Here is a 24,066-nt window from a genome sequence, read left to right as displayed (position 1 = left end):
ATGCAATCTCTGACTCTTTCATCATCTAAAGCTAAGCTGAAGCACCTCAGCAGTGCAACCAGAAGAGCAGAAACTAGTTGGGAAGAAAACAAATGTGCAAAACAAGAATCATCATCTATTTCCCATCGTGATTTATCAGCATATACACATATGCAATTGTCAGATTCAGTTTCACTAGTGGGTGCACAGGGCAAGATGTTGTTATCAGGCCTTTCTGCAGCCCTGCGTATCCCCATCACTGCAGACAGAGCTGTCCTCACTGGATGTCTTTGAGGCTCCCTCCCAGGTGGACAATAGTAGTGGAAGTTTTGTTTGCTGGATGAAAAGAGTTAGTTGCAGACTGTAGGACTTCGTACCTAAATATTATTTTCTTGTTCACATGGTATAGTAGCTAAATTATCAGGACATCAATAAAAAGCTACCAGTAGAAAAGTTGTATGAAGGGGGGAGAGGGACAGAGCCTTCCCATAAAGGTGAAATGAAGATACAACAGAACAATAAACAAGAAGTCAATACAACAAAGCAATAGGAAACTGAGGTGGACATACAGCAATTCTCTGTAATGTTTAAAGAACCACCCCCAGAGAACATATGAAATTATTCAGAAGTTGTTTTTCCTTTAATAGATAACACCAGATATTTAATCGAACTTAGTGCAGGCATTGACATACTTCTAGCCCGATGACCTGTGTACCCACTCCACACAGGATAGAGGGCCTCTAGACTGGGCAAGTAAGGACTAGGATAGTCCAGAGGCAGGAAATGAGAATCACTCTGCCAAGAGTCTCACTTCTCTAGTGCAGGACAGCACTGGGTTGAGGGAATTGCAGCCTTGGAGGAGTCCAAGCAATGCCAGCCTAGCAGTCAAGTTGTTCCTATGAAGACTCTTCATCCCACAGCTAGGGTTTCAGAGAGTTCATCAGACCAGCATCAGCACAGTTCCACTACCAGTGATGTGCTACAGCCCCAGCATGGAACTTGCACCTGGACCCTGTCGCAAAAGTTCAAGATTCACAGATTAGACATGTCTTTGCAGTGCCTGTATTCAGAGAAAAGGTAAATCTGTGGTTAAGCTCGTAGTCTGGGACTCACAAAATCCAAATTCTCCCATTGCCTTCTCATTGGAACTTGAGCAATTCACTTCATCAGGCTGTCCTCTGGTTCCACAGTAAACATTGAAAGAAGATTTATTTTTTTTTTTACCTGGTTACCTTGTTTTTTCAGAGCACAGGATGCTCCTCAGAAGTACTCACACTACAGGTATGAGGTGTGCTCATAAATAGGAGTGTGATTGAGGCTTTCAGGCACTACTACACCAAAAATATACAATACTTACTGAAAAATAAAATATCATATTGAAAGCAGAGCTAAGATGACAGGAGTTAAAGGTCAAGAAGCTTTTTCAGAAAAGTAAATATTCCAGAAGATATATAACTTGCTTTTGTTAAACTCAATACTATCTCTTTCTAGTTTTGAGAGGATTAAATGTGGGTTTGAAAAATTCTAAATATTTACAGACAAGATATATAAGTGAAATGGATGTATACAGAAGTTCTTCAAACATTATCCTTCATTAATATCTCTACTAAAATAGCAACTGGAAACATGCAATTAAAATCAGGGCTTGGCAATACTGTGTACAAGACCTTGTAACAAGGACGGTGCTTGTATCTCAATAGGGAAGAACTTCTGTCTTTGTGCTGTTTATCAAGGCCATTCAGAACTTGTGATAACTCCAATAGAATGTAGCTCTTCTTATCCCCTGATCCAAAGAGGTTTTTATTGCAGACTCAGCAGTATAGGGCCAGGACTTACAGCTGAATACTCTTCTTTTATTCACCAGAGGACAATATGGAGAGACACAAAATCGTGTTCAAGTATTCTAGACAGTTACTCTTAAAAATAGGAAAGAAATTTTCTGCACACACTGTGGCTTTCATTGAGTGTAAATATTTCCACTTGTCTGCAAGTGTAACTGTGAAGTACAAAGAGGATCTTACACAGTATTATAACACCTTTACAAATGAAAGAGGCATGTATTTCCTCTCCTGCTGTTTTTTCTTATGTAGATTTTTTTATCTATTTTGCCTTTAACACTATGAAGCTTTTAGATAATTTCCTCTGAAAACTATTCTTCTCTGAAGGTTAGTGTCAGTTGAAATATGAATAATCAAACTCTTTATTACTGAGCTTTTCAGTATCACAGTAGCTCACAGAGACATCTAGATATTGAAGCAGAACTGAATATAGTGTCTCAAGCATCTGGAGTTATATTTTCCTCAAATTACACTTCACTGTATTAAATCATTTGAGGTCATCATAAACACCCAAGTGTTTAAATCAGATTATTCACTTTCAAATGCCTGTGTCTTCCTTAGTGTTGAAAAAGAATTTTTACATTATCCAATCACAAAGCTTGCAGCATTCTACCACCAACTTTATGGAAACTGTATCACTCTTCAAAGCCCTAGACCAAATCCCCTGGGTTTACAAGTTTAGCCACAACTCACTCAGTTGTGAATCCTTTTGCTCAGAGGCAGGAGAATTCCATTTCTTAATCAGGCTTTCAAAATACACTTACAGATGCATACACCGTAGTTCCTTTGGAGATAAACAGTTAAATCTCTGCTACTTGATACAGATCAGGGGCATCAAACAAGGGTAGCTTGGAATTGTGCCATAAACTTCAGTGATGATCATAATAAAAGAGTTGGAAAAGGAACCTGCCTGGCTTTCATAAGATATTTTGTGGGATTAAAGCTGTGGTTGTGAAGAAAAGCCAAAGCTTTAAACTGCTGAACTTCATTAATTCCAACCTGGAAATAACTAGGATGAACAAACAAGAAATCCCAATGGAATACTTCTACAGTACTTTGCAGAGTAAAACAAGACAGATTACCTTAATGATCTTAGTGAGTAATACTCATTACTGGTCCTTGTAAATCTCCTGCCTCAGGAATTCATCTTGCATCACAAGTGTATTCTGTGTCTGGGATCCTCCACTCCTTGCTGTTCTCCGCTACTTGCAGAAAAGAAAGCACTCTCTGAATACCTAATGAACATAAAAATATACGTGAGCTGTTACAAAATAGGAAAGTGTTTTAAGTGGATGACAGTCCCAGAGGTCAGACTTGTCAATTACTTGAGCAGTCTCTCCACTTTTAAAATATGTATCACATTTGTTTCTTTATTCAAAAGTGAAGTGTGTCATCACTCCATAGCCTGCTTTCCAAATGTTGAAAAAATCAGTTCAAATCTGTCCCACATCTCCCTTTCTGACAGTCAGTCAGCTGCAGAGACTCTAGGAGAGAAATCAGTCTTCTGCAATATTTTTGTTGTCTTGGTAGATACATCAGTGCGCAAGGTAAGGTATCAATTGCCCCTGCACAACGTGAGAGCCGAAGTGCGATGGATAAACTCCAGCAAATCCCATGACTCACTTTCCCTGAGGTAGGGAATAAAAAAGGTTAAGGAACCCCTCAGAGAAAGCCTAGTCTGTATTTCGGGACTACCATATTGCTTTCAGAAATCAAGATAGATATCTTCCCTACAAGCCTGCAGAAGTGCTTACCCTCGTAGATGAGAAATTCCCTATCCTACTGTGCCCACATGATTTGTGAAAGAGGCACAGTCTGTGCAGGACTTGGCCATTGCCACATCACAGGGTGAGTAGGCTCTCATATGTGCATGTTTATCTATTTCCAATCTTTCAAAACTATTTACAGTTAATTTCCAAGCCTCTATAAAAATAATAATTTTACACTGGCTTTTCATGAATGCAAAATAGCAAAAAAATAGTAATTTCTATGACTATGGTTTTTAAAATATAACCTATAGCACTTGAACAATGTGTCTGGTTGCACTTTCAGAGATTACTACCAACGTATTTTTTACATTCTTTGAGTGAGATATGAAAGTTATGTGGAAGTTTTAAAAATTCACAGTGAATTACTTGATCTATGTTCTTCCACATACATTAATTTTTAGTACCATGCAAATATTTGTATTGGTACAGTATGCTCTGCTCTGCAGAATTTAACTGGATTCACAAATTGTTACAATATCCCTCTGTTAATTTAATCCTTTCACAGTAAATATTAATACATTACTATCTAGTAAGAAAAGATAAAGAAAAAATTAACTTGGAAATTAGATAAAGGTCTGTACAATTACAGCATTAAAATTCTAAAGAAAAACTTTAGATAGGTTTTTAGTCTGACTACTCCCAGCTACTTATATTTTCTTCAGTTTTTATGGAGGGGATTATACATATATACTGATGTTGGCTGCAATAGCAGCGGGTCAGACGCAATGACCCAAATAGATCCCTTCCGCATCTATGTTTCAGTAACAATGCTGTCAAATTAACAATAACAGAAAAAAATGCAAGATTGCAAGTATCTCTGCATTTTTTACTGCATATGAACACTCCTTACAATTAACTAAACATTGTGAGACAAAGGTTGTTGAGTTTTACTATTCTTGATTTCAGTGAAAATAGAATTTAAGACATTTTACAAAAGACCAGCCTTTTTTCTCCAAGCAAGGAATAAATAGACAGTGTTTGTTAAACCTTTTTATTCAATGCAGCATACTGCAAATTTTTGCCCTTCTGGTTTACTTTAATTTTGGCTCTTTGTACCAAACAGGATGAGCATAAAGCAGTCAAGCATGTATAGATGTTGAAACACCCTTGAAAGGCTACCCTGTTCTTGCTTATAATCTCCTCCCACAATGCACAAGCCCTACCTACTAACCTCTTTAGTACTGGTTTTAGGTGTTCAGGATCTCTCTCTATTCCTTTTAAGTTTATGAAGGGGAAAATGAAAGTGTGAGAGAGGAACCAGGATAAGGCAAACCTTGCAAACACACAGGGTTTTTTTCAAATATTTATTTTTCTCATCTTGAGGCCTTCAGGTATGTTTGATTTAGGCACTGAAAGAGCAGTCATCCCAGCTGGTAGAAACTTTTTCACTAAGCAAACAAGCACAAGGATTAGAACCTTAAAAGTGTTCATGTTGCATCACACTTGGTGGTAGCTAAAATTTCCCCTCTAACCAGTTCAAATGAGTTGCCAAGTCAGCTGAGCAATCTCACAGATATTTTTGTGACATTTTACTAGCAGATCTGACAAATAAATGGATCTCATTAAAAAGTGGGTGCTGATTTCTAGTGATAACTTTTGCTAGTTTGAGAGATATCTGCAAATATTTTCTATTGACTTATTTTGCTACAAAACCTGTTCTGTATACACACGTGCTTTGTGCAAATAAAAGCTATTGAGACATATATATTCAGATCTTGGTTGCAGAATTGTGCAAGAGGCTTTCTAAAGGCTAAATAAAGGTCTTTGCATACAGTGAGCGCATGAAAATATCCTGAGGGTCTGCATGATGTGTTGTAGCAACACTGTTCCAGGAAGAGCCAAGAGTAGCCTACAACCAAAGTTCTTTGAATGATTTATCTGGAATTATCTTTGAATGATTTATGTCCTTTGAGAAAAATTAGTATGAAGTATGTGAAAAAATCTCATAAAAGCTCCCTTTCAAGTGAATGAAAGAATAGTTGTTCCAGGAGCAAAAATTACATTGGTGCCCTCCAGTAGCATGGATGACATTGAAATACATGGTCTACAATGTCAAAAACATTTAATATATTCTGGTTTTACTTTTTAAGGGAGAGACATATTTCAGAGTTATGGTACAGCAAGCTCCTAGATAGAGGCAGGAGTCCTTCACTTTTCAGTAATGTTAAAAGCTAACAAGATGAGCTTATTAAAGCTCAGGCTTCCCAAAACCACTGGACTTTCACTTCTTTGGTTACCATCTTCATCCCACAGTCTTCACCAAATAACTCCATCTCTTCAATGTTTCAATGGTTACTGCCTGGGAAGTAGCAAATCTCTGCAGAATCCAACCCTGTATTGCTGGCTTTCTCAAAATACTCTCCTGTGGTTAGGTACAGGTGTGCAAAACCTACTGTAAATACTGAGAGCCTTAAGCACTGACCTATTACATTCCTATCGACCCAACAATCTGGAACACTTTTAGGGAAAACACACCAACTCTTGGAGAACTTGGCCCATCCAGGAGAGTATCAGACTGAATAGGAACCAGGTAGCCAGTAAAGGGGATATCCAGCAGAGATCTGAAAGTCTGAAAAGATAACAGTACCCCATTCTGTGGCTGCAGGGAAGGCAGAGTGCAGACAGCCCAAATTGTTCAGATTCATTTCCTAAGCTGGAACAGTTCTCAGAATGTGAGAGAATTACTAGCAAACACTGTGACAAGTCACCTTTTATTACCACACACACAGTTTTGCCCACACCTGCTGATGTGCATTGAGAATGTAGCCAACATTTCTAGTCTTGACTCATTTGTCATCCCAGTAAGACAGTGATCTCTTACAAATGTTTGACAAAGAGGCATTATTTCTGTGTTGTAATATTACAAATTTTTTGCTTGAAATTTCATAATTTTTGGACCTCTAGTGCACCATTAATTGATATATTAGGTTATGTGATAAAAAGCTTGTTTGCATCCCTAGAAAGGAGTACAGATAGATGAAGGAGGGGGCGAACAGGGAGCCTAACTAATACCCTGTCAGGCCCATTGCAGGATCCATCAAGTTACTTCACCAGAGGAGGACCTAAAGCTGGGGAAAGGGAGGGATCTAGATGATTTGGGAAGGAACAAGTGTAGGAAAACAGAAGAGAAAGGGGATGAAAAAGGGCCAGATTTATGTAAACAGCTACCAGTTGATACGTTTGTCTGGTCATGGTCTATGCCAGGTCAGCACAGTCTCTCCCATCTTCTTATAAAACTCCTTTCTAGCTCTTTTCCTGGATAAAGGGTGTCTATTAGGGGTACATATATGTGTATGGACGATGAGTGCAGCACTCAGGATCAGACTGCAGCTTGGAGGAGCTGTATTCACACACATATATATGAATATGTATATGTGTTTTCACTAATGGACCTCCATCATGGTCTGCAAAAGAGTGGAGCAGGATGAGGACTTTAGTGCTGTCTGTGCTTGTGTGACTGCTCTGAGTGTCTTTTAAAATAGAAATCTATTACAGAAATCAATTAATTTATACTTTTTTGTTTGTTTGTTTTTGGTTTAGTTTTGGGCTTTTGTTTTTAAAAAAAGGAAGAATTCAATATTGCACTATAAAAAAACCTCTTAACTTTAGGTTGATGTTAATGGATGATGCCATATAACACTATTTCCAGATCATTTGTCTCCTTGCTGTTTACCACAGGCCTAGCTCATCAGTCAAAATACCTCTCCCGTAATGCATCTGTCTGTTCAAGAAGTGTTTGGATGATACTCCCAGGCACATGATGTGACTCTTGGGGATGATTCTGTGCACGGCCAGGAGTTGAACTCAATGTTCTTTGTGGGTCCCTTCCAACTCAGCATATTCTATCATTCTGTGATTTTATATTTCCAGTATCTTTACAATGTACGGAGAAGAAACATGGAGAAATGTGATGGGTAACTGGTTTCCTAAACTGATACTGTTACTGATTGTAGTTTTAAGCAGCACAGTGTTTTCTAGGCAAAGTATTACCGTTCCTACCCCACCCAAAAAATTTGGCTATATGCTTAACACTCTTTAGAAAGTCACTGGAATTCTTCAAAGACTACCATCTTGTCCTCTTTTTCACGCTAAGAAAACAAACCAAAAAGAGTTTGAAATGTTACAAGCTGTATAAAAGCATGATATTTCTTAAGATGACTAAAAGTAGGAAAGTCTGGTCCAACAGCACATAGGCTCCAACAATGGAAAACTTTTGCAATATAATTAGATGTTCTTTACATTGTAATCCTTTTGTTTAGGGCAAGCTGAAATGATGCTTTGTCTAAAGGTTTGGGTGAGGGTTTTTTTTAATGTAACTGGAAATGATGCATAGAAATTTCATAGGAAGAACTGAAGGGTTGTGAAGATAGGAAAAGCAACAAAATATGGTTTCAATATGTCAAAATATTCCCCAAGGAAACTAGATAAGGGTGTACTGAAAATTAAGCACAGATTGTTGGGTGATGAACAGCACTGGCCTGCACTTACTAAATAGTGCTCTTGGTCATCTTAGTAACATTTGGCTTATAAAAAGCAGCACATATGCAGCAAAAAAACATAGTTGGTGGTCCTAGCTTTTGCAGACTGTTGCTTTAACACAATGTCAAATAGAACAAATTTTGATGATTTACTGTTGGACTAGATTTCACTCTCTGGGCAACATGCCATGATGTTGGTGTCAGGGCTCTGTGGGCTGCACTAAACATATCTTTTCAAACCAACAGGCACATCTGACTCCTGATCTTTATGTACTATCCATTAGAGTCTTACTGGCTGTACCCTACCCATCATTTCCTGCACATCTTTATACATATTAAGAAAATAAAAACACTGTCTACCAAAATGACACAAGGAGTTTTTTTACCCATGGTCAAATTCATAACTGGCACTGAAAATCAGAACTATGTGAGAGTGAGCAGAAAATATGCTGTTACACTTATGGGTTTAAAATAATATGTCTAGTTAGTATTTCATATCACAAACACCAGTATCTTAAAATGTTGGGACATACTCCTGCAATTCAAGTATTCTCCCCATGTAAAGGCAGATCTGACACAATGTAAAAGTTGCCTACAGAGAGAGTGATGAGCCAGCTGCAGCGGTCTGCTGTCTTGAAGTGAGGCAACAGGCAGCAGCTTCCTTTGGAGGAGCAAATGCATCCTGGGGTGTCTCCACAAGGGTCAGAAAAACAGATGAGAGAAAACTGTCACTTCAAAACATGACCAGCAGCTCATACTGATTGGCTTTATAGTCATTGTGTAAAAAAAAAAAAAAAGCAGAAATCTCTGCCAGTAAGGAATAAATTAATAGTCTTCAAAACTAGGCTCTAAAACTCCACTAAACTAGGTCTCCTGGGCCTGGCAGATTAACTCAGCACTGCCCTCTGAATCATTTTGCTGCCAAGATGAGATAAAACAGCTATCTGCATAGCAGACAACTATGCACAAACTGTCCTTGCTGAGCACATCAAAACTACCCAGCCGGCAACTCCAGAGTTTTGGCTAGAATTTCTACTGCTGTATTTACAGTCACTAATTCTTTATATTAATAGAGAGCTTACAATTATAGCAGAGAGTAAGATGCTAGCCAGGATTCCAGTTACGATCCTTATTTGACAGGAAGTTGATATAATTAGATTCAAATGATTGCAAAGCTACCTGAGGAGTATTGGCAGCTTTCTGTAAAGCGGCACTCTAGTATGTGATGTGAATAAAAGGCTCAGGCTCCACACAGTAACACTTTATCTGAATACTTGAGATCAATTATATGGATTCTGCAGTTACTCAGCTACTCTGTCATGGATATTCAAATCCACTATCATCTGCTCTATCTTCCAAAATAATTAGCACCATCAATCACATTTGCTTAAAACATAAAAGAGCAAAGGAACTGGGAGTTTTATACAAGAAGTTATTACACATAAATTATATGAATACATTAGAGTTTATAATTCCAAAACATTATATACTATAGTATCATTATTTCTCAATGTGTGTGAAAGAGCTATGGGAACCCACAAGCACCCTTCTCTCTTTAGCTTTTCTTAGGAGAAGTCACATTGAAATTTGCTCCCACACCACGGTGCTCATTAGTTTGAGGAAGACTGCAGCCAGAGGGAGTGTTGGGGCTGGTTCTTTAAGAAAAAGGCATCCCACACATGTGTGGCTGCAGCTTAGCAAGTAAACAGGGTTAACACACAGGCATTGCAAAATAGCTTAATTCCAGTCTATTCCTGGTACTTTGTTGGTGTGTGGTAGCAGCTAAGGCTAAATATTTTTCATACCAGTACTTTCATTAGAGAAAATATCTTATAGTTTAGGAATTCTCAAGGAATATGTTAGTTCCAGATTACCAGAGATAAAACATGACTTGTAAGTATAAAAACCAACGAATTAACATTGCATATAGTCAAAACATGATTAGATAAGGTAAACATGGCACCTAAAATCAGGCCAAATTCAATCCCAGTAAAAGGCACTCCATTTTAATCTTGCAATATTTTTTGGTCAAAACTCAGCGTATTCACAACAGATAATTTTCCCAAGAATTTTTTGTTTTCTTTATCTCACTGGAAAAACTACCAGCAAACATAAACAAATATTTTCAGCTACACTTTGTCTTTAAACATTTGTAGAACCAAGGAGCCATGAAAAATATTTTTATTCTCTAAATGTTATTGACTAAAATTGTAAAACTGGTAAGAAATACTCTGTGCCATTCTGTCTCCCCTATCCCAGCCTATTCTGACAGGTGTAGTATAATCTGCTACATCCTGAAAATTGTTTTCCATCACTAATATTAACAACCTCCACTTTTTCAAAGCATCTTGTGCCACAAGAGTTTAACAAAGAGCAGACTTGACATATTATCGTGATACCAGAAATCATAAAATAAAGCAGAAATAATTGAAAATCCAGAGAAAATACTAGTGAATTGTTTTACTTTTCTTCTTTATTTATGCAATTTTCTTCTCAGTGTTAATAAATTCTATTTTCCCTCTGTTAGAAAAAATATACTACCACCACATGGGAAGCATCTTCCTGGGTAAGGAAAAATTGGTATATGCAAGACAAGCTTGAGATATGTAAGAAAACATTATCAAATCTTGAATGACTTAAATAAATAAGTTATTTTAGTTATCATCAATTAATGCTGTGAATAAAAAAAATCATAGTATTAAATTTGAGATTGAAGAAATATGGAAAGTAATAAGACAAGTAGGTGGTAACAAATAGCTAAGACAGAAGCAAAATTTGAAATGCATATGATTTTACATTATTGGCTGCACATAAAGATTGGAGCTCTACTAGAAATAAAACTGCTCTAGTTATAATCAAATTATGTAATATTAGCATCAGTAAGTGAAGTTAAACATATATCTGGAAAGTGAAATAGCTTACAGGTTTGACCTCTAGATTTGTACGGCTGGTAGCATTTGAGAATAAGTTTACTCATGTGCAATAAAAATGTTCTAATGAACTCAAATCTGCACTGAAGAAACTCCAAATAACAACACATAATTGTTTTAAAACAGGTCCTCTCTATGGACAGGATTTTAAGACACTGATCAAATCACTGTAGACCTCTTAGAGTGTTTGGCTTGATTTGGTAAAATCAATTTTGCAAAAAAATACTCATGCAATATTTGAGATAGCACAGAAAACCTTAGTAGGAACCTGAAGGATGGCCATCTCAGTAACTGCTTTCTTTTTTTAGGTATTTTACACTGTGATAGGAGGAATATAAACGTGAGAGAAGAAACCTCCCATGTGAAAATCAAAGTATGAAATGGATGAATCTGCACAACATTGTCGCATTATAGACTGGTCTTGTTGAAAACAGAAGGCTATATACTCAGCCACAAAAAAAAAAAAAGACAATAATTAGGATCTAAAACACAGTATGTATTGGCCTATATGTACAGAGAATTCAAAGTGAAATATTTCAGACTGTTTTATTTTTCTTTCAACTTAGTATTAAATGTCCACAAATTGTCTTGGACAATTTGCTGCAGACAAAGGAAGTTGCTCCTAAAAGAAAATGTAGTCTCCTTTCATGAGGAGCTTGCAGTGTTCTCAAACAAATCCCTTATCTGAGATAATTTGCCAGAAAAGTGTACTGGTTTTGGTATTATTCAGACAGAATATATAGACCATGTTTTATATCTGACATTAAACTGAATTATGATGGAACATAAAGATTACGTTATAACATTCTGGCTCCCTGACAGCTTAAGGCACCTGTTCTGAATAGCAAACACTCTTGAATTTGAAACTTGCTTTCCTTAAACTTCCATTAATTAATTTTTTTGTGTTTAAAGTTCCCTGTTCCACATACAAATATCTCACACTTTATTACATCCATACTCCTGGAAAACAAGCACGAAAAAGATGAAAGTGGAGGTAGGGTTTTATTCAAGGAAATAACTGTAGGAAATCACGAGTTTCCACCTCCCAGAGGTTGAGTGGCTGAAAAGGAAAGATTAATTATCCTTCAGAGGTGCCTATTTCTATAAAGGGAGCCAAGGGTAACAAGCTTATACTTAACTTGTAAATATCTGAGACAAGTAAGAAACACTTTTCTCATGACAGATTTTAACCCTTTGTTGTTACTGCCTTTCCAGTGTGGCATGCAGGATTTGATTGAACAAGTCAAGCATAAGATACCTCAGCAGGAACATAATTTCTTAGTACTTTTGAAATAGATACATTACAAATTTTAAACCTTTCCCAATCTTTTAAAGAGGAACTTAATAAAACACCATAGTAAATTGCCCAGAAAATGTGTGAAATTTTCCCAGACACCAAGTCAAGCAAACATCTCATGGGAACACCATAAGTAGTGCTACTCCTGAATTAAGTTTGCTAGATGACCCATTAGGCTCCCTTCCAACTTACTGTGCATGTTTTCATGGAATAAAAAAAAGTACATAAATTTTTCCAAACTTTCCAACACCTTCAGACTCAATGGTTCCCCTGAATATTCCGTTATCCTTGCTAGAGTAGATCTTCTCTAATCATATAGAAATTTATATCTGTTTAGATCTCTTTCTATATCTCTAATTCCATTGAATATGTTCACAGAGGATTTATATTTTGCTATTCAGAAGAAATTTTCAGGAGAAGAACCACCCCTATTTTTATCACATTACCAGTTTCACGTTTACCCAAAGCAGTAGGGACCAAACTCTCCACCTCCGATGGATATCTTTGTTGGAATTACAGAAAAAGAACATTCTTATTCTATTTGTTTTTCCGCCATCTGCTTTGTCAGAAAAGTGTCAGCAAGACTGCCAATATCAACAACAATGCAACATTTCCTGTTCAACCTTCTAGAAAGGAGAGATACTTTCTAAAACTCTGTTGGAAGTGTATTTGACTACAGCCTTAAAACAAGAGCCAAAACTGTTGGGTTTAGGTCTATTAAAAAGATATATCCTGCACAGTGAATGAATTTGACTGTGTTTCTGTAACCAGTTTGCAGAAAAGCCCTGTTGTGCACTTTGCTTTTAAAAAAACACATGAAAATGCGTGTTAAAATATAGTTGTGTTTCTACATATTAAGTAGAGTATTCCTGCATCTCATTTTCTGCTTCTATGTTGAAACAAACTTACAGCCCATAAGGGTTTTTAAGTCAAAGTATTCCTGCACAAATTATGGCGTTATTAAGCCAGATTTTCTAGAAAACTTCTGGGCTCCAAAGGCCAGCAAGATTAAAGAGATGACAAGAAAGACTATTGACACTTCGTGCAAAAGATATGCAATAGCTGTGAATCACTAAACTCTGAAGAATCATCCACAGTCAAACTTCACTTCCAAGTGAGTAACTGCTTCGTGTTTGATGGACTCTTGCCAGCAACACACACTTGCAGCAGACAATACAAGCAGAACTGTCTGAATACAAGTATTTAAAAAGGAACTCAAAATCTGTCTTGTAAGCAACACTTAAAGTTTGTCACCAAGAAAAACCTGCTAAAAACTTTTGTCTGAACGCCTCAATATTTTGTCCTGCATTCTCTGATAAGATTTTACAACACAAAATTAAAATACAGCAGAACTAACTTTATTTCGAGAGAAAAAAGAAGCTTCTCCTGTAGTGGTTACTTGAGTACCTAAGATGTTCCATTCAGGTTCACATTTTGCTAGTGTAGAGATTTCTGGATGACCGATCTCTACATAGTACATGTTTTCCTGGGATTTCTGGGCCTCATCTCTAGAGCATAAAGCATGACACAGTTGAATAATTCGTATTCTAGGGCTCTGAGAAACTCTAGGGTCAAAGGGCAGAGGAGAGACAGCATATACTTAGGCACTTTGGTCTCTTTAACTGGTTACTTCCCACTCTCCTACCAGTAGCAGTCTTTCCAGAGAATCTGCTAACAGTGATGACAAATCACAAGACCACTTAGTTATGAAGGAATCTCAGAATGACTAAAGCACGAGAGTAATACCTTTACTGTAGAGGTAGTTCATATAATTGTGAAAGGTGTTCCAGAAGAGCATCTGAAATGTGGCAGTATGTATGGAAGTCACATGGTCTGTTGTCTCCATGGAGTCTATCCTGGGAAACAAGACAGGGGCAACCTAATGCTGGGGACAATACAGGACAGCACATTGATGCAGGGCAGGGGACTAAGAAGGTTAGAACCCTCAACAAAGATGATCTCTATGACAGTTGCCTTGATCACAGTTCCCTGCTCTTGCTACTATGATATAGTACTAAGTGTTCAACTTTGATGGACATAGGCGGATCATTCCCCTCAGACAGAGGGTTTTTTTAGATTTCTACCTTCTTCAATGAGAACTTCTCTCTCTTCTTGATCTGTAGAGGTGTAGAAATCCTGAAGGCTGAAAAGCTGCTGTTCTATCTCCAATGGATGTATTCAAGCACAGTTCAAGGTCTCACTTCAGCTACTGTCCCCATATGCTTCTCAGGTAGCAAAAATGAACTCTTGTGCTTTTTTGGTTTGGGAGCTGATGAGATAAGGGCTATGGGGTTTTTCTAGCTCACTGGAACATATAAAGTATCCATCTGTCTGTGGTGTGGCCTCTCTTCAAGCGGGGAATCCTTCAAAAACAAGCCTTCCTGAAGACCCAGCACTTAAGAGACAGTTTAACAGATTGCTAGTGGACAACAAACTAAGAGCAACAAAAAAACAAGCTAACATTGGGATTAAGAAAAAATAAACAAAGAACTGTGAGGGAAAATCAAAAGTTTTTCTGGAAGAGTGAGTTCACAGAGTAAAGAGCTCTAATCTGAATCAAAGCAGTAGCTGTGCAGCTCTACAGCATGAAACAGGAGGAATTGTAGGTGAGGTGAGTCAATACAGGGACTTGAAGACAAAAAAACATGCACATGCACGTGAACACATGTACACATGTGGAACCAGCACCTGAAGACTTAACTCAAGGAGAATCTTAATTTGTAAAAATGAAATGGAAAAGAGGGTGAGGGAAAGAGGAAACGGAAACAGAGTGACATATCCAGGTCTATTCAACCATCTTCTGACACCAAACCTGGTCTCCATTCTTCTATGCAAATAATCTTCTCAGGCAAAATGAAATTAAGAAAAACAACATCCAGACACTAAAGAGGAAACAACATATTTCTCTCCATTCTATTCTGTCTTCCCCCTGCTGTATTTGTGTGTTCATCTTTAAAGGGCAACCTTCCACTGCAGTGTACTGATGCTTCTTTTTTGCCTCGAGGATTCTTGCCTCTTTTCTGTCCCTCAATACACAGGTGTGCTAAACAAGCCCACACTCCAGTGGATCAGGAATCCCTCCACTGCAGGAAGCAGAAATTGTTGGGTTTTTTTCTGCTTTGGTGTTTTTGTTTGTTTTTTTGGGGGGGGAGTTGTGTATATGTTATTTTTATTTTTTTATCTTTTCTTTCTGAGAAAAAGTCAAAGCAGTCTGAAAAGGAAAAGAAGCAAAAGAAACTCAACAATCACAAGTTCAGTTTCTTCTAAAAGTTGTTCCTGACCAGTCAGATCAGATCAATTTGTCTTTAATTACTAATTAACCTGAAACTTACTTTGAATTGTGAGTAAATGAATAGGAACGTATGAACATTGCAGCTTCCTTCTATGCAGAAAGGGTAGGTGGATTGGATCATGTTTTCACTGGCCAAAATAAGGAGCAGCACAAACGCAAATGAAGACAGCATTGAAGCAAGGTCAAAATTACTGCTTCAGAAATTCTATTCCTTTTTCAGCCCCCATTCAGTCAGATATTCTTTTTCTCATTGTCCTTGATGATTGGCTTGTAAGAAAGAATTGTCTGGGTTTGGGTTTTTTGATCTCTTCCTAAATAAACATTTCTGAATGACCATTTCTAGTGTTTTGGAGAAAGCTTGGAGTAAGCCAGCAGCTTCTCTGTCAAATCTGTTGTGAAGCTAACGTGCAAGTACTTCTGTATATCAAAGCAAAAGGATTTGATGAAGAGTCCAGTTGTCCTGTTCCTGAGGTCAAAAACATTGTTTTCTTTTCAGCTTCTACAAAATGCCTCAGGATTCCAACATCCAACTCCAGCTTTTGCACAAAGTAATTTTTGCCAATATGTTTTTCTTTGTTCATGATCATCTTTAATGACTTTTGTTTTTCTTCACTGAAGAGGAGGAAGCAGTGAAGTGACAAACTTAAAACAAAGGCATCATTTATATATGACACTTTATATACGAAAAGAACTTGAAGAACTCTTTGGTTTAAAGCCAAGCATTCAGAGGTTGAGGAAGGACAGAATGAAAACTGCCAGGGCAAACTTAATCAGGCAATACAGGCTTTCAGTACATGAATGCACACAAATATTTTCTATTGGACTCCTATCATCACTTGGCTATTGTATTGTGCTCATTACTGTGCATTATGTACAACCTGGTTTTAACTCCATAGAAGGAATTTCTTTGGGGAATAGTTTTATTGGTATTTCTCCTTTTTTTTACTTCTCATTACTACTCCCTCTTTTTGATCCCACCATATTCTGTCTCCACTATGTGTGGGCACCAGCAAAGTGGTTGTGAGCAGCCGCTAATTTTATTTTCTGTCCCAGTATCCAAACTTGAACCAAGATTCATGACCAGACTGCACATGAGGTACCCTTTTCAAGATGAGCATGACTTTAGTAGACCAGTTGAAGGGAGTACGCCAAAAAATCCTAAGGAAAGTGCATGTGCAAAGTCCAGCTCTGCCTGAGACCTAGGAAGGAACTGACCACAATGAGCAAGGACCGACTTCTGAGCTTTGGAAAGTGTCCCAACAGTGTAAATTATAATATCCCAAAGGTGAATTGAGGCAGATAATCATGAGGTGTACATAGAAGACAAATTTCAAGCCTCGTTATTAAAGTAATGAATAGCAAAAGTTCCCGAAAGAAGAGAAATGCCAAAATTACTATCAGACAAGCCTGATTTTTTCCAAATATAAAATATAATACACAATTTGAGGCAAAGTTATGGCACAGAAAAGTCCTAGCTTGACAAGATTAAAAGCAACTTTAAAAGCACGGTTAAAAAGAGTTTGATGATGGGAAATATCTAGCAGGCTTATCCATAGATAATATTACTGAATATGCTTGCCAAATGCAAAGATCTTCTTACAGTACCTCTTGTGGTGGGTAGATACTTCTTTTCTAGTAGGTTTCTAGGCATTTTTAAATGAAATGAAATTCAAATCAAACAGACATTTTAGTAAGACCAGCCCACTCCTGCATGATTTTCTAATTCCTTATCATCTCTGTATGCCCTATGAAAGTTCAAAATCTGATAGATGTGTTGGTTTAGCAGTGAGTAAACATGTCACAGATTTTCGCTTTTTGAGCTCACAAATCACATAATATATTTTTTTCTGCAGTGTTAAAAGGGTGCTCAGATCTCTACAAGAGTAAAGCAGACCTACTTTGTGCCCCAAAGATTGTGCAGTCTTGCCTCCAAATATTTTTCCAGCATGTGAAAATCCTACCTAAGAAACCCATCTCAGCACACATTTCTAACAGAAAGGAGAAATTCCATCAGCTCACCAATATACTTTGGCATCTGTATTTGTATCAACCATGTAGGTAACAGACCTTTAGAAAGTCTATCTGGCAGTTTGTCTGAAAAACCAAAGCTGACTGACAACAGGAAGAGGATTTAAAATCACAAGAATTTCACTACCAGAATTCCATTTTGCTTTGGCTTAGCAGATTTTCTTGCTTTTTCAATTTAGTCTATAAAATTTACTGAAATGTCAGGATCAGAGGGTTGAAGTCACAATTAAGTTGTATATCAGACCAAACTGAGCGTCATATTGCTTGCTAAGTAATATCTCAATTTCTTCAGTATTCCCAGGCAAGCTTTCCATTCTGACTACAGTTAGCTTCACTATGAGCCCAGTAATCCTGTGGCCTTTCTGAGTTGTGAGGAGAAAATGTCACAGGCGTCCGTTGCCATTTATTCCTGTTTGCATAATTTTCAAACAGAAAAGCAGATTGTCCTGGAGTCTCAGTATACTAGATGCTACTGTCTCATGGCCATTACTCACATAGGACCTACAGGGCTCTGTAAAAAACCCTGGAGTTGAATGGTAGGTCCAGTCATTCAGCTGGTTGTGATATACTGCTACAAAAGGTTCACCTTTCAGAGAAAGCTTTCACAAGATCTGAAGTGGAAAGCCTTCACAGCATAAAACCTGCACACCTAAAGAACTCCTTATGGGGAGGAGTGCAATGAACAAGGGACATCTTTAATATAAAGTGTAATGGTATTTAGCCAGACCTTAGTGATTGTGCTTTAAAGGCATGCAAAGTAATGCTTGAATTTATTTGATATTATTTCTGCACATCTGTCTTTACATATAGTCCTCTGAAGGTATAAACCTAAAATACTTCCATTTTCTACTAGCCAAACACCCTATAACTCTGTTGGGCATGAAGAAAATGTGTTTTATTGGTGATGACCTAGATTTTCTGAAAAAAAAAATTAAAGAAAAGGTAGGCTAAGACAAATATACGTATTTTTTTCTCATCTGTCCAAAAGTTATTGTAGTGGTCTCTTGCTTAGTCAGTTGAGGTTCCAAGAATAAAAAGGGAAATTTGTGAATGACTGCTTTATTAGTGAAACTAACACCAGCAGTGGAGTTCTATGCATAAACTCACCAAAAGCATAGTTTATTGCTTACTTTTTGTAGCAATAATGGAAGCATGTCTCTAAGAGAGTCTGCTTGAATCAGTTTATTGATGATATTTGTAAATGACTGCCTAAGAGCTCAGCATGTAACCTCCATTGTAAACTAAACCCATCAGAGGCAGTAAAGACCTAACTAAATATGAACCAAAAGTATTGCAATTTTTTAAAGCTCTGAGCCTTCTTGAGGAAGCAAACTCCTGAGCTATAAACATTGTGCATTTTATATTCTATAGTAATAAATTCTGAAAGATGTCAGTATTGACAGAAGTTTTTCAACTATGTCACCCTAAATGTCCTCAGTATATTACAGAGCAAATAGTAGTGCAGGTTGTGTCACAGGAGGGAAATATTCTTTGGCACTCTCTTGCCGACAATAGTTATAAACCAAATATTGCTTATTACAAATATTTCTTGTGAGACTGTTTCCCAGACTGCCAAAAGATTTATAGCATTTTCCCTATTGAGATTGGCTCATGTACAAAAACATTTTTATGAAAACAAGTCAGATGAGAAGGTTTTTTCCTACACTAAATAAACATATATTGCAAAATTGCCCTATATTCATTAAAATATATGTACTCATTTTCCAAGAGGAAGAGACAGTTGATATATGCCATTCAGCTGAACAGGCAGTATTAAAGGCATCAGGGTGCTTTGTAGAAAGCAAACTAGACAACCTGGCACCATATTGGAGCAGTTAATAAGTTCACCTGAAAGGACCTCTTACTTTTGCCTAGCTCATGATTAGTGCATTTTTTTAACATTCTCTCCAAATGTTTTCTATTCTTCCTCTTTATTTGTAGGTGGGCAAAGCAGAATATATAAGGTAGAAAGACAATCTGTAAAGTCAATCTAGTTGAGCCCAGACTGCATGGCAGATGCAGACTTAGTCCTGATCTTCAGAAGGAAACACCTGTACAGGATCAGAATCTACAGTAAACTCCAGTTCACTCCTAGGCTCCATCATCAAGAGAGAATACTGAGAGTACTTGCAGAGCTCATCTGCCCCACAGTTCAGACACAGCCACTATCTATGTCAGTAGCTCCATCCTTACCACCATCTTCAATTTTGCTGGAATAAAAGATAATCTTTATTTCCACTAGAATGGAAAATGCTTTAAAAAGTCTTAAAATTTGATGACTACAGAAATTTCGGTAATATGAATCAGCCCTGCTAATCAGATTATTTTCCATAGACTTTCCACAAGTGACATTTATTTCTTTGTATTTCTGGTTTTGTCCCTTAAGAAATCTGCCCCTCCATTCTCATATCTTGCTTGGCTTAAAATTTCCTAACATCTCACTGTAATCTGGGTTTCCACAATTTGCTGGAATGCAACATTTTCCTCTTTATAGCAAGCACTTATGAAATATGAATGCTACAAATCAGCAAACACTTTAGGCATGTTGAGAAATAAACTGTACATGATATTTGGAATAAACCCAGTGAAATAAGAGCATCTTGAAAAACCAAGTTCTAATGTACTTATGCTTTGGCCGCTATAAATCATTTCTTTGATTTGCTGCTACCTGAAAAAACACATAGAAACAAGCCGGTACACATATATATACATACTCCTCGGACCTATCTAGGAGAAAGGAACATCTTTAGAAACATGTAGTAGCTTTACAAATAGAAGGCTACAGATAGTCTCAAAGGAGCAATACTTTGTCACTAGTATGTTTGGGTTTTTCCTTCTATGAAATATTTCTGCAATGAAAAGCAGGATGGAGTGATACCATAACACATCTCTAAGGAAAGAATCACACCACCAACTGTTTCTTCACCAACTGTTATGTGAGAGAGCAGAAAAAACAGGTCCTTGGACCACATGGCAGCATCCACAGTACATGGAAGTGTAGTACAATGTGAGATGAAGTAAATAATGCCTTTGTACCCTGCAACCCTCAGTGAAAACCTAAATCTTTGCCTTTCCCAGAAGATTTTTCATCCTGTGCTTCTTGCAACCTCTGAGTACCACAGCTGTCTCTCTCCCAGACCTAAGTGCACCTATCTGGAAAGACACATAGTACACTCACAGGTTTTATCCTAGTCTTATCAATGTATGATTTACCCAGGAAATTACAAGTTAGAGAGGTATCACCAAGAACATGACAATAAATACCATTTCTGCTTTAGAAACAGGCATATTAATACAAACTAATTTTATATGAAATTTCAACATTGCATGCCAAGATCCTGAAGTTGTGGAAATAGTCCTTAGAGGATTGCACACATAATCATTCTTAGAGTTATGTGTGAGTAAAAATAAGACATTACTTTATTCAACACAGAAACTTAATTTCAAATGCATGCACTTTTAAACGTCATTATGTCAGGGCACTGAAATAAGGTGACAGGGACTTATTTCAGAAATCTCTTTCTCTACCTCTGTGTCTACATTTGTCTTGTACAGTATCTCTAGGACCAGGAGGAAAGGTTGAAATCTAAATCCTGCTTACACTTCTGCTGTTCAATTCCCAAGCTTAGGCTTTTGCTGTTGATCTGTGTTGCAGAATCCACCACAATGGCATATTTTAAACCAGAAACCCAACTGACTAACATACATGCTTTTTTATTGTAGCTCAAATGTTGCCCAAACAATACATGTTGGACTCCACACACATTAATTGTTCGATTTCTTTTTTTTTTAATATCAAGATAACACTCTTATTGCTTGAACTGCTGTGAATGAAAAATAATCACAGATGGAAGAGCAACCTGAGTACACATAATCTGTCATAGATCTTTATGATATGATGTACCTGACAGACCTACTATCAACAGCACATTTGCTTACCCCCTAACAACAGGATAGGTTTACCCTGTGATTGAAGTTTCATTCAACTCCTGATGTAGGTAAATTGATATAAAAATGTGACATGAAAATGCAGACATTGCACACACACAACACATTGTAAAAAAATATGGTTATTTGACAGGAGGGAAAGAAAAACCTAAATAAAGTCTTCCCAAGTGGATGTATGGAATATTTAATGTCAGGTCAAATCTATAAAAGATAAATTTCTGTAAACATGAGAGATAAACATTAGGGTTGTCCAGTTCTCTGTGCTCTGAAGCATTTGACATTTGTGAGATAAAATGTGAGACATTTGTGACACCCTGAGCATCTTTTTGGCACGTGATGACTGTTCCATAGTAACCAAAAACTTAAAAAGAAATCCAGAACTTATAGAAACATAAAAGTTAGACTACTTGTTCCCTTGGTTGCTCTATAACTGATACCATTCATTGAATCTGTATACTTTTTGTTTTGAAAGTATCCAGAACAGTTCAGGGTCTCTTTTATTGTCACAGGACAGAAAGAAGAGATTGTACAATGTGGTGGAAGATAGTATTTCACATCCAGAACTTAAATTTATTTCTAGTTGTTTAATTGAATCATGAATTTATTTGAATTGAATCATTTAATTGAGTCATCCTGAGTGACTTTTGTGTCCTTTACTGTTCTTTTTCTCCCACCCACTTTGGAATGATAAACCAAACAGGTAGAGCAGGTCGTTCTGATTTCCTTTCAGATTCCCAGGTAAGCAAGATCGACACATGGTTCCAGCTGCCTTAAGCACAATAACACACCTGCAGCTCTACCTGTTTGTACCAGTCGTTCACTGGATTCAGCATTACCTCCAAAAGCATCCATAGGAGATGCCTTATAGAAAAAGCACTTAAGTTTCACTGATATCTGTGAGGTCACTCTAGTTCTCTCACATTAGGGATGATGTTGTACATCACGTTCCCTTTCATATGTGTTTAGGGACTGATTGTCCAAATAAATATTCGCACACAAACAGAGGTTTCTTTGATAGGCTCTTAACTGACATCTCTACCAATTAAGTCTGAAGACAAAACTATTCTTATCACAGCATAGCACTTCCCCATCCATCAACCCAAAGCATGGTGTCAGTGGTTCTCTCATGCCTGTCTCCAGTCCTCTGGGAAGCACTGCCTTTACCATATGTCCTGTGACTTTACTATGTGTGCCTGCTTATGTGATCTCCCCTTACACAGTGGCTGAAGAGGAGAGACTTCAAAAAGGCCAATCACTTCTCCTGGTTTCCTGCTACCTTCTATTTTATAAAAAACCTTCCACAAACAGGAACAATCTTGTGCTGTCAGGCTCCCAGGCCTTTTACCGCTCAAGAGAAAAAACCCCACATAAGTGCTTGATGGAAGTGAATCAAAGTATGTCTGCTCAGCAGCCCCTTTGTACCCATCTCTTAGTTTATTATCATTACCTAGCCCTGAAATCTCTATACCTCAAATTAATCTCACAGTCCCACTAGTAGGTCTGGGATTAAGTTCTATGCCAGTCAAGAATATAACCAGTGTAAAAACACTTTGCCTTTTCCTTGATGGAAATGAGTAAACACCTTCTTCCTAGTTTGTGATGCTACTCTTCTGGAATTCTGGATAAAGACCTTGTTCGGGTGAAAAAGTACTGCAGCTTCTCTTGATGTCCAGCTGCAGGGACCTGAGGTCACCAGTCCATTCTGTAGCATTCCATGGAGGAAAAGCATTTTAAAAGGTTGTTTTCAAGCTTTTCCTACAAGCAAAGGCTTGAAGTTCAAACTACACTCATTTTTTAAGAACAGCATAGAATCATGGAGTCACCAAGGTTGGAAGACGCCTCTGAGATCATCCAGTCCAACTGTCCAACCAGCACTAACACTGAAACCCCTAAACCAACTAAACCACGTCACCCAGCACCAGATCCAGACACCTCTTAAACGCTTCCAGAGATGGTGATTTCACCAGCTTTCTGGGCAATCTATTCCAAGCCTGACCACCCCAACAGTGAAAGATTGTTTTCTAATATTTAATCTGAATCTCCTCTGTCTCAGGGTAATTTCCTCTTGTGCTCTCACTGCAGGTGCAGTGGAAGAGACCAACCTCCACCTCACTGCAACCTCTTTCAGGGGGTTGTAGAGAGCAATGAGGTGCCCCCTGAGCCTCCTCTTCTCAAAACTAAACAAACCCAGCTCCTTCAGCCCTCCCTCATAAAACATGGTTTTTAGACCTTTCACAGCCTCTGTTGCCCTTCTCTGGACATGTTTCATCACCTCAATATCGTTTTTAAAGTGAGGGGCCCAGAACTCAACACAGAAATCGAGGTGCAGCTTTGTCAGTGCTGAGTACAGAGGGATGACCACTTCCCTAGTCCTGCTGGCTACACTATTCTTGATACAGGCCAAGATGCCATTGGTCTTGGCCACCTGGGCACAATGCTGGGTCATATTGAGCCAGCTACTGCCACGGCCCGAGGGGTAAACGGAATGGGGACGCGGCACTGCAGAA

General features: G+C 37.7%; 1 long non-coding RNA gene across 1 annotated transcript; it reads right to left on the bottom strand.

The window, feature by feature from the left end:
* Nucleotides 1–217: 217 nt before the first annotated feature.
* On the bottom strand, nucleotides 218–12,795 carry LOC113972904. Its single transcript, XR_003536062.1, has 4 exons — nucleotides 12,753–12,795; nucleotides 2,900–3,052; nucleotides 1,204–1,335; nucleotides 218–315 (listed from the first exon to the last, which is right to left on the bottom strand). It is a non-coding gene; the product is annotated as an uncharacterized LOC113972904 (long non-coding RNA).
* Between the last annotated feature and the right edge of the window lie 11,271 nt (nucleotides 12,796–24,066).

This window comes from Neopelma chrysocephalum, unplaced genomic scaffold, assembly GCF_003984885.1.
Source record: "Neopelma chrysocephalum unplaced genomic scaffold, ASM398488v2 Primary Assembly neopelma1_23b, whole genome shotgun sequence".
Classification (NCBI taxonomy): Eukaryota; Metazoa; Chordata; class Aves; order Passeriformes; family Pipridae; genus Neopelma; species Neopelma chrysocephalum.
This window is presented reverse-complemented; position numbering and strand designations above follow the sequence as displayed.